Source organism: Dipodomys ordii, unplaced genomic scaffold, assembly GCF_000151885.1.
Source record: "Dipodomys ordii isolate 6190 unplaced genomic scaffold, Dord_2.0 Scaffold1, whole genome shotgun sequence".
NCBI classification, from domain to species: Eukaryota; Metazoa; Chordata; class Mammalia; order Rodentia; family Heteromyidae; genus Dipodomys; species Dipodomys ordii.
Window position 1 is genome coordinate 26,799,863 of NW_012267217.1, and position 11,907 is coordinate 26,811,769.

The 11,907-nt window shown below is 36.9% G+C and overlaps 1 protein-coding gene across 3 annotated transcripts in view; it reads left to right on the top strand.

The window, feature by feature from the left end:
• Window positions 1-11,907, top strand: part of Fndc3a (fibronectin type III domain containing 3A) — a 118,102-nt gene that overhangs the window by 773 nt on the left and 105,422 nt on the right. The window contains exon 1 of one of the 3 annotated variants that reach the window (XM_013009443.1): window positions 111-207. The exons of 1 other annotated variant lie outside the window; for it this stretch is intronic. The gene's annotated coding sequence lies outside the window, so the exon portion shown is untranslated. Of the gene's footprint in view, window positions 1-110; window positions 208-262; window positions 331-11,907 lie in introns of those variants that run through there. One more of the 3 variants, XM_013009446.1, reaches the window with a different exon arrangement.

An 11,907-nucleotide genomic window follows, 5' to 3' on the forward strand; every position in this document is an offset into this window, starting at 1 on the left:
CGCGCTGCCCGCGGGGCCCACGATCGCCGGGCGCCGTCGCCTGTGGCCGCCTGTCCGCCGGACTCGGCTCCCAGCCTGGCCTGTTCGGAGTCAGAGTTTTCCCGCTTCCCCGTTGTGGGTGGCGGAGGTTGTGGGGGGGGGGCGGTAAGTCTTCCTTCCGCCCGTGGCTGCTCGCCTGCTCGCCTGGCGGGTTCGCCGCCGCCCCAGGTGAGTGAACCACCTGTTGGGGTCGGGAGGTGGAACGGACTCCGGAGGCTGCCGACCCTGCCCGGTTTAACAATCCGGACGTTTCAACTTTTGGCCCGGCTTTGGAAGGGTGTCCTGCGTGAGGTAAAAAAGAAAATGAGAGAGAGGAAAAAAATCGACGTCAGATTGCAAGCGCGGTGACCGCTGGAATCGTGTTTAATGGAAGCCTTGAGGGTGTGCGTGTGCGTGTGTGTGTGTGTGTGCGTGTGCGTGTGTGTGTGTGTGTCGCGGGGAGGCGTCTGTAATTCTGGCCTGGGGGTAGTAGGGACCGTGAATTTAGAGATTGGCTTTCGATCAGGATTTGGTGCAAGGCCCTTTGGACACCGTTGTGTCTGACCACCTATTTGTTAAGAATGGCACGATCTCCGTTTTTCCATTAAACAGTGTGTGATCATCCTGCGTCCACTCGGTGAGCCACATAAATTGTTTGGCTTCTTACCCGGGTCGGTGTCCTTTAGTTCTCGAAACCCAAGTTTGTGTGTTTCCCCGAATTACGAGAAAGAAATAAGATTTGAACTCTTTCTATAATATTTCTTTCCTCCGCGCCTCCCAGCACTTGCACCAAACATATGCCACTCAAGAGTTGGAGCCATATGTTAGGCAGAAACAAATTGAATTTTGTGGCTCTGATCTTGTGTCTGGATAAATATTTAGTTTTTGTGTATTTTGCTAAATCGGTCATTCTTGCCATCTTGTAAGTTTTGTTTCAGTCATCCAAAAATATTCAAGAGAAGTCAGTCCCTCTGCCTTCTTAATATTTTTTGTTCGAATTAATTTTCCTCAAGTAGTGAGATAAAGTATCATTGACAGACGGTGAGCCTAACAGGAAAGCAGAGAAAAAGAAAATTTTTTAACCTTTTTTTAAAAGTGAAAAATAACACGATTTTTTAAAGCATTTTAAGTTTTGTAATTCTTGCCACCAGTAGTAACAACCATTTGTGGTAATAAGTGAGGATGACTTGATAGGAACAAGAAAAAACCTAAAGATTTTTATATTAAATTTTATATTAAAATTACTAGCACCATCACATAAAAATTTACAGTATTTTCTACTTTCCTTTCATAGAATATCTCTCATTTTCACTGTGTAGATTATGTGGAAAATTTTTATCTCAGGCCAGCTACCTTTCACCACCTGTATGCTTTTAGATTAACTCCCTCTTTTTCCATTATATCAGAATCCTCCAAAGCATTGAATATTCAGGAAAAAGAAACTCCTGACTAACACACCTTAGTGAAACATACTTGTAATTTACTTCACTCACATTAGTGATAGGCTTTGGAGAAAACATTCTTTGGTATCATCTGTGTCATCACTTCCTATCTTCTTGTGAGTAATTGAGGGCTGATTTGTCTTATCACTCACTTAATGATTCCTTTTTGCTTGTCAAATTCTACAATGTAATTTTAGGAATATTTTATTACTACTTAAAATGTCTCCCTCTTCCCTGACCAGCCAGGTATAGTTAAGGGCTGAGAGATTCTGTAAGACCAAGGTAGGGAGGAATGCATAATTAATATTCTCATGTGGTTTTGTAGATGAAAAGCATTCTATATATACATTTTAAAACATGCTTGAGAAATGTTTATGCTTTTGAAATAATGGTTGTATTTTTTTTGATGTTCATAAATTCAAGTCTTGTTGCACCTTTTCTTCCTATAGTTTTTTAAATACAATTTGATGTTGTAACCAAGGCAGGCTTTAAAAAAAATTGTTTATACATGTTTTCCATGAAAATGAGTCTAGATTGTATTTTTTGAGGTTGATATAAGGATGTGCTGCTGATTTCTAAATTATTAGCCCGTTAATTAAAATATAAGTGATTACTTTTTTTGTTGTTGTTGTTGTTTAGCATTCTCTAAAATAAGTACTCTTCCTGTAAGTTCACGGTATTGTAAACTCAAAGATTTAAAGTACTAACCTACATGGGAGATCACTAACAAAATATATAAGATAGTATAATTAAAGTGTGTGACACAGTGACAGCTCTTAACAGCTTTGGCATTACTTGTAGTAAGTCAAACTTGAAATTAAGGGAGGATTTATGTATCAAAGGGAAACTCATTCCAAAATAGCTTGAGAAGCAGAATTGGAAGCAATAGCAAGGAGATCAGCTTGAGAGCATCAGAGGACAAAGATTTAGAAGGAAGAAAGGTCACGAGATAAACGTAAGTCCTAGGATATGGAGGAAAAAAGAACAGAAGGGAAAATTAGAGAAGAACCAAACAGTTTGGCTCTATCATTATGAACTCATCACTGAGAAAAATATGTATTTCCTTTGATATATTAATAACTTAAGCTTTATGTATGAGTAGTTTGCATGTGTTTGTTTTTATAATTTAGATCAAGGGTCAGCAGACTTTCTGTAGAGTGCTAGATAATACATACTCTATAATCTGTTAGATATCCTTGTTTGTTTTCTTGTTGTTTTTTTTTTTAAATAAAATTTGTACAACATCCAAACCCATGGGAAGGCCTGTTCCCCTCTCTGGCAATAAACAATCTTAGTCTGTTTAAAAGAAAAAAAATTTTTAATGTGCAAAACATTCTTAGCTCAAGGACCAAACAAAACCAAGCTGTCTTTATGCTCAATTTGACCATCCAGCCTAGTTTGCTGGACTAATAATTGGCTAGTTGATTGTCTGTGCGCCATATACTGCAAATATCTTCTATCATTTTGTCTGAATGGTTGTTTGATATGTTTTATGTCTGTCATTTATGGATTTTCCCTTACGATTTGTGAAAGTAAAGGAAATACTCTAAAATAAGGACTACTTGTTATTTCATGGCCAAACTTCAAGTACCAGCTTGAACTAGGAAGTGAAAGAAGAAAAGGCTGGACCTAGCCTTACAACGGTGGAAATGGTTACACTAGCTGGAATTTGTGTAAGGTTAAGTATATCAACTGGATGCTCTGGCTTAAAAAAAAAAAAAAATGACAGCTGACATTTTAGAAACCAGGCTTAGGATTCATGCTGTTGGCCTGTGAGTGACAGCAGGGGAGCAGGAACCTAATGTTTAAAAGTAATGTTTGATGAATTAGTCAAAGAACCTACAGAAATTCTGCAGTAACTTCATGAAGAACCACTGTGTTGTGAAACAATCTATTAATTAATATTTACGATATAGTACCACCAAGAAAGGGTTATACTGTGGAGATCAAGGCAAGGAAGAAAGACTTGAAATCCCTTTTAAAGCATTTCCATTAAAATTATTTTAAGATAAGTTGTGGTGATTTAAAGGATAAATCCTGGTAATTTTGAAATATCTCTTTGAAGTTTCTGAGTTTACAGATACATATTCCTAAGACAATGCTATTTCTCTCAGCCTACTGTGTGTCTTGCAGCATTACCTCTGGTGAGCAGTGGTGCCTGGGGTTATAGTTGAGTGAGTCAGTTGACTAAAATTACTCTTTGTGGTATCAGAGATCAAATGTAGCATGAGAGCCTTGTTTGATTCAGCAGCATTAGTAGGGTTGGTATTAGGTGTTGGAGAAAGTAAAGGTGTGTAAGGTGGTGCTACCTGGCTAGAACAAGTGGTCTTTCCTGTTAAAAACATTGAAACCAAACAGACAAAACTACATTTAAGCTGATTTTTATTTAATTGCCACCATTTGCCATCTTTTGGGTGTGTATCTACTGTCTGAAGTTGTAAGATACAACAACCTTTTCACTAAGTTTTAGCCCTTCATAAATTGCTGCCTAATACAATTTTTTATTTTAAATTATTCTTTAAGAATTTATTCACTACTTTCCCTGCCCCACTCTTCGTAAATTTCTATTGATGCTGGAAAGAGTGTTACCATTCCAGCTGTTTTTCCTCTCCCAGGTAAGAGATAAAGCCTTGGATGGTGACTCAGCTCTTAATTTTTCTTCTCCCTTCAGCCTTGGTTTTCTGATCCTTAAAATAGAAAAATCTGTCCTGTTTTCCTTACAAATATTGTGAAAACACAAAGAGATGTTGGAAATCAAGAAAACATTAAAGTACCATATAAGTGCTTACATTAGTTAAAACTATGTATTGGGCACAGTAGATTTTTTTTAAAAGACTGAAATATTGAGTTTAAATTTTATCCTCCAGAATAATGTAGACATAGTATGTCTCCTGTAAACATTTAGTTTATTCAAAAGGTTTTGTTGTTGTTGTTGTTTTTGGTCAGTCATGGGGCCTGAGTTCTGGGCCTGGGCACTGTCCCTCAGCTCTTCAGCTCAAGGCTAGCACTCTACTACTTGAGCCATAGCGCCACTTCCGGCTTTTTCTGCCTATGTGGTGCTAAGGATCAAACCCAGGGCCTCATGCATGCAAGGCAAGCAGTCTATCACTGAGCCACCTTCCTAGCTCCTACTCAAAAGTTTTAACTGCTTTATTTGGCAAAGAAATTGCAAATAAAAAAGCTTTCTTCCATTCTAAATTATCTTTTAATCCAGTCAATATCCAGTTTGCCTCTCTCCTTTTATGCAAAGAGGTATTAGACTATTCTGTACTTCAGTTATTTTTCCAAATTGGACTAAAAATTGTTCAAAAAAAGTGAACTTCTTTCAGGTGAAAGTTTTTCTGTATCCGTAGTAATTAGGGCCCATTTGTTGAGATATCATTGGATTTAAGAGTCTATACTTGATTATTTTAAAAAATTTTACATAAACCTGTCACATATATGATGGTAGTCTTTACTTGTTATTGACTTACTTCCTCACTTGTTGAAGTCTCTTTTGTGCAAGTTGCTAGAAATATATACTTTATAATAAGCTTTGATATGAAAGTTATATATGTGTGGCACATAAAATAGGTGTGGTGGCACAGACCTGTCATCACAGTTACACAGGAGTTTATAGTTAGATAATAGCTCAGGCTGCTTCCTCTCTTAAAAAAGGCCCAGGCCAGGCTGGGAAGGTGGCTCAGTGGTCAAGTGTTTGCCTCACATGCATGAAGTCCCGAGTTCGATTCCTCAGCACCACATAAGCAGAAAAAAAGCCAAAAGTAGCACTGTGGCTCACATGGTAGGGTGCTAGCCTCGAGCTGAAATGCTGAGAGACAGTGCCCAGGCCCAGAGTTCAGGCTCCATGACCGACCAAAAAAAAAAAAGGCCCAGTCTGGGCATGGGTGGCTTATGCCTATAGTTCTAGCTACTTAGGAGGCTGAGATCTGTGGATCACAGTTCAAAGCCAGCCTGGGCAGGAAAAGTCAGTAAGACCCTTATCTCCAATAAACACCTGAAAACCAGAATTGGCACTGTGGTTCAAGTGATAGAGTGCTAACAAAAGAGCTGACGGATAGCACCCAGGCCCAGAGTTCAAGCCCCATGACCAAAAAAAAAAAAGCCAAATACCACTCTGCCTTCAAAAGAAAGGAATTTTGAAGAAAAAAAAAAAACTATTTTGTTTTACTGAATGTTAAAATCCATGTAAAAATATATTTGAACAAAGTGCTTTTAAAGTTAAATGATTTCTTCATCTTCCACTTCCCAGTGAGGGATTACTTTAATTGATTTATGTACATATCTTCTTCAATAAAATTGTAACCACATAACTTGGAACGGGGAAAAAAATCTTCCATTTCCCTGGGGCTTCTTAACAGATGTTTTATAAGCACATTTTAACGCACTTAAAGCTTTTCTTTAAAAAGTAATTATAGGTTGAGCATACCTAATCCAAAAATACAAAATACTCTAAAATCTGAAACTTTCTAAGTGCCATTATGACACCACAAGTGGAAAATTCCACACTCGATATCATGTGATGGGTTGTAGTCAGAATGCAGGTGCACTAAAATTATAGTGTAAATTACCTTCAGGCCAGACATATAAGATGTTTTTGAAACGTAAGTGAATTTCCTGTTTACATTTTTGTGCGTGCTGGTACTTCAGCTTGAACTCATGGCCTTGAACACTCACTTGGTCACAGCTGGTGCTCTACCTCTTAAGCCATACTTCCACTTCCTGAATTTCATGTTTAGACTTGGGTCCATTTCCAAAATAACTAATCATATTACTACCTGCATATATTCCAAAATCTGAAATAGAAGCACTTCTGGCTTTTTTAGTTTGTAATTTCATTATGTTTAAATTTTCTAGATTAAAAAAAATTGTTTAGAAATTGTTAGGATGAACTGTTTCTGTTAGGTCAGATCAGTGTTACTTAAATACCATCATATGCTGACCATTTAAAAGAATGTTTTAGTCAGTTATGGGGCTGGGCACTGTTCCTGACCTGTTTTGCTCAAGGCTAGCAGTCTACCACTTTGAGGCACAATACCACTTCTGGCTTTCTGGTGGTTAGTTGCAGATAAAAGTCTCATGGACTTTCCCAGAATGAGCTGGCTTTGAATTGTGATCCTCATATTTCAGCTTCCAGAGTAGCTGCATTACAGGTGTAAGCCACCAGCGCCCAGCTTTTGCACATTACTTCAAAAACTTGAATTTATTCAAATCATTCCTCAGTTTTAGAAGTTAAAACCTGTTGTATTGATCGCATTCTCTTCTGTCTTTGAGTCTCCACACTCTACTGCCATCCTGTTACTGTATCATTTCCCACACTTCACAACTTTGAGGAGTATGGTAAGAGCATGTATTTTCTGTTAGGCAGAGACATAGATTTATTTGTTGACTTTTTTTGTTGTTGGCTGTTAATAAACATGTCACTCAGCTTCAGTGAGCCTTGGATTTCTCATTTTACAGTAGAGTTATGCTTGTACCTATCTCTTAGAATAGGCCTATTGCAAAGATTAAAAGATAGAGCCCATTTTATATGGCATATAAAATGCTTGCCATAGTATGTCTATATCTAGAAATCAGACATGTCTAATTATCATCCAGCTATTTTCATTATTATTTTCATTATTCATTTGTCATTTATTGAAAACTTAACATGTCCTAGATTCTATGAACATGAATGTCATAAAAACGAATGTCATAACTTCTTTATGAATTTACAGACTAGGATGAGAGATGAATTCATATAAATAAACACATATAGTAATTAAAAGTAAATAAAATGCTTCTCTCTTTTAACTTGTGTGACTCCTTCCTGTCTTTTAATACTGAATTGCTGTATGTTTCCATAATACCTGTAGAATGCCTTTGTGCATGCTGTATGATAACATATATAGAAAGAGATGGGATAAATGTGTTTGTCTTGACTTTTGGACTCTGAACTCCTTGAGTTTGAACAGTACTATTGTAATTGGTAGTTTGTAAACAAAGGAGCAGATAGTAAATATTTCAGGCACTCTGGATCATAGGGCCTCTGTCACACCTCCTTAAGCTCAGCTATAGGAACACAAACCATGTGTGATCATGTTCTAATTAAACTTTCCTTACTAAGCAGCAGACTAAATTTTGATGCCTTAGTCAAAGTTTGCTGGTCCTTGCAAGGCTACATACTTGTAGCCTTGGCAACAGCAGTGTTTATGATGAATATGATTTTTTATATTCTGGTATTGTTCTAAACTGTTTTACATAAATCTGTTTATATTAGTTATTTTTAATAACTAAGATATATAGTAATACTGTGAATTTTAAAATGAGAAAACTGAAGTACAGATTAATTGAATAATATACCTAAGATCCTACAAATAGTTAACGAAATACCTGGGATTTGAAGACAAGCATTCTAGTTCTAGAATCTAGGCTTCTAATTTTCATACTATTTGTAATACCTTGAATCCCAGGAGTATGATTCAGTCATCAGAAACACATTAATGCTATTTACTGTATTCATAATTTGTAGGGAAACTATCTCTTTTATGTTAAGTAATCATTTTCTAAAATTTAATTCTCATTCCCCATAAGTTGTATTTAACAAGGAACAACCTCATATAGATTTTCTACCATAAACATGTATCAAATATAAACACTTCCATTTTAAACACTTCAGTTAAAAGATACTAACATAGGCTAAGCGCTTGTAGTTCACACCTGTATTCCTAGCTACTCAAGAGGTTAAGATCGGAGGATTGTGGATTGAAGCCAGTCCTCACAGAAAAGTCCATGAAACTCTTATCTCCAATAAACTTCTCAGAAAGAGCTATAAGTAGCACTGTGGCTCAAGTGATAGAGTGCTAGCATTGAGCAAAAGACACACAAAAAGATACTAACATAATATTGGTCCAGAAGTCTTAGTGAATACATCAAGAAACAAAGAAGAATAACCTCTACATAATGGAGGAGTAAATTGCCCTTGTTATTTATAGTTTATATGATTGCTTACCTAAAAATTACAAGATAAGGGGTGGAGTTATAGTTCAGTTGTAGAGCATTTGCCTAGCATGCCTGAGACTCTGGGTTCAGTCTCCAGTAGCACACATACAAAAGAATGGAGGACAGAGAAAAATAATTATAAGAATAAGCATCCTTGCCTTATTCCTAATCATAGTGGGAAAGCATCTGGTTTCTTAGATTTTTTTTTTTTGGGGTCCGGTCGTGGGGCCTGAATTCTGGGCCTGGGCGCTGTCCCTCAGCTCTTCAGCTCAAGGCTAGTGCTCTACCACTTGAGCCACAGTGCCACTTCCGGCTTTTTTCTTTTTGCTTATGTGGTGCTGAGGAATCGAGCCCAGGGCCTCAGGCATGCAAGGCAAGCGCTCTACCACTATGCCACCTTCCCAGCCCAGCATCTGGTTTCTTAGAAATTTCTCATTGGTAAACTTAAAAAACTACATGAAAGGTTCAGTAAATGGCTTTCTTATTTGCCAGAAGTAGCCAACTGTGAAATACATTGAGAAAAAGTGGTACAAACTATGTGTAGTGGTGCAAGCCTGTAATCCTAGCACTCAGGATACATAGGCAGGAGGATCATGAAGTTGGCACCAACCTGGCTACATAGTAAGTTTCAATCCAGACTGGTCTATACAGTGAGACACTGTTTCAAAAAAGAAAAGTGATTGGGGCTGGGAAGGTGGCTCAGTGGTAGAGCTCTTGCCTTGCATGCCTGAGGCCCTGGGTTCGATTCTGCAGCACCACATAAGCAAAAAGAAAAAAGCTGGAAGTGGCCCTGTGGCTCAAGTGGTAGAGTGCTAACCTTGAGCTGAATAGCTGAGGGACAGTGCCCAGGCCCCGAGTTCAGGCCCCACGACCAGACCCCCAAAGAAAAGAAAAAAAAAGCAATGTAAGTTATAAGATACTTTAAGAATTGTGAAATGTGCAATAGCTATGTGAAGAAAACTACAGGTCTGGATGGCTTGATGAACATTGTCTTTCTGAATGTGACAAGTTAATCTAAGTTGTCAATTTTCTACCAAATTAGTTTTCATTGTAAAGTCAATATAACTGTAATCAGAAGTTCAATAACGTTTTAAGATTGGAATTTGCCAAACTGAGGGTTTATGTGTTGAAATGGGAAATGCAAGAACAGCCAACATATTTCAAAAGAAATATAATGAAGAGGAACTAACCTACCTAAAACCAAACATTATAAAGTTTCAGTTATGAAAGTATTTTGATGTAGGGATAAGTATGTAGATCAAAGAAATAAAATCAGGAGAGGATTCATGGATAATTATAAATTATTGAATAACTAGTTTTTAAATAGTATAGAAAATTGGCCAATTATTTGAGGTAAAACTAATAGATACTCACATTGTGCCACTTTCAAATCTGAATTCCAGATTAACTAAATGTGTGTGTGTGTGTGTGTGTGTAAATTACAATTTTTAAAGTTAGTTAAGAAAATTTTGAGGTAAAGGCCTTTGCAAGTGATATATTAATTTAGGAGCTATTTAAAGAGAGCAAATAAATTAATATTTAAACTATACAAGATTTGCCTTCCAATCACAATTTTAAAAATACATCTTAGTGGAAAATGGGAAAGAACACAGGCAGTAAATTAAAAAAGTAAAGATGTAGATATCCTGTAACATCCTGAAGAAAAATTCATCTGCACCAATAATCTGAGAAGTTTAAATAAAAACATCAATGAAATATGTCTTTAAAAAATCAGTAGAACTGAGAAATTTTGGAAACTTTAATAATAATGTCAAACTGGAAAGTAGACACTTAACAGTAAACCGAATATAAGTAGCTTCATCTTTTTAGCTGAAAGTTTGGCAATACTTGGCAATTTTAAATGTGCACATTTCTGAAGGTTATTGAAAATTTTAATATTACATGATATGTCCTGGAGAGGAAGAAATGTATGAAGCAAAAATAGAATTAATCAGTATTCATCATTAGAATAAATTATAGTATGTCCTTAACAGCAGAACATAAAGTCCCATCATAAACTGAAGTTTAGATATACTTTTTAGGAAAATCTTCATATATTTCACATGAAAAAACAGTGAACAATTTATGTGATTTTTTTTCATTATGTTACAACTACTCCCTGAAAACTTCATAACAGGTAAGTGCAGAGAAAAATTAGACAGGATACACAGCACAGTTGTTAGCTGGAGAAATGCAACTTAGATGTGAGGCCAAAAAAAAAATTAAAGGTAGGTACTTTCTAATATAAGCAATAACAAGCTTTGTTTGTTTGTTTTTTTTTTTTTGGGTCCGGTCGTGGGGCCTGAACTCTGGGCCTGGGCACTGTCCCTCAGCTCTTCAGCTCAAGGCTAGCGCTCTACCACTGTGAGCCACAGCGCCACTTCTGGCTTTTTTCTTTTTGCTTATATGGTGCTGAGGAATTGAACCCAGGGCCTCAGGCATGCAAGGCAAGCGCTCTACCACTGAGCCACCTTCCCAGCCCCCAAAACAATCTTTGTGATGTAACAAATCTGGTAACAAAACATGAGAGTTTAACAATTATAATCATTACTTGTTAGTATCATAAAGTATAGCTAGTCAGCTTTGGTATGTGTCTACTTTTCTTGTGTAATTTTTAGTAGCACCTCTTTTCCCTTGCTTCCAAATGGTGACTTAAAGTGCTTTTAGAAATAACAAATTCCCACCAGCCATTGGTGGCGTACACTTGTAATTCTAGCTACTCAGGAGACAGAGATCTGAAGATCTTGGCTCAAACCTAGCTTGGGCAGGAAAAGTCCATGTGACTCTTTTCTCTAGTTAACTTCCAAAAAAAAGCCAGAAGTGGAGCTGTGGCTCAAGTGATAGAGCACTTGATTACTATTCTGCTCAGGGACAGAATAGTTAGCCAATCTCATGCAAGGCCAGAGAGAGTAGAAAGCCTCATCATCCACCAGGCATTTGGTTGACTTTGGAGAACCTACTTTTTGGGCTTGGTGAGAAATTAGCCACACAATAAAAAAATCTCTGAACCTGCCTAAGCAAGACCCCCAAGGGATCAAACTAGTCACATAACTACATCTCAGAACAAAGCTCAATACTGGTGGAAATACAAAAGTACCCTCAGCCAACAAAGTACAGTTCACGATATCTAGCATTTAGTCATAGCTACTAAGTCTTCAAAGAAAGCAGAAAAATACAAACCATAGTTAGAAAAATCAATCACTTGAAGCTGGTCAAAGATAACAAAGATGATGAAACAGTTATGACTCTTAGTCTAAGAGAATGATTGAACATGATGAAGATGTCTTCTAGATTAGAATTACAGTGTCAGAGACAGTATATACTGGATAAAATTAATGTTTAGACATTGCCAGAGAAAAGAAGCCAACCAAAAGGAAAGAAGATAAAAAGCAAAAAGATAAACTGAAAAAGTTCTCATGAAAATGACCACACAAATTTTTTCTTTTTCTTTTTCTTTTTTTTTTTT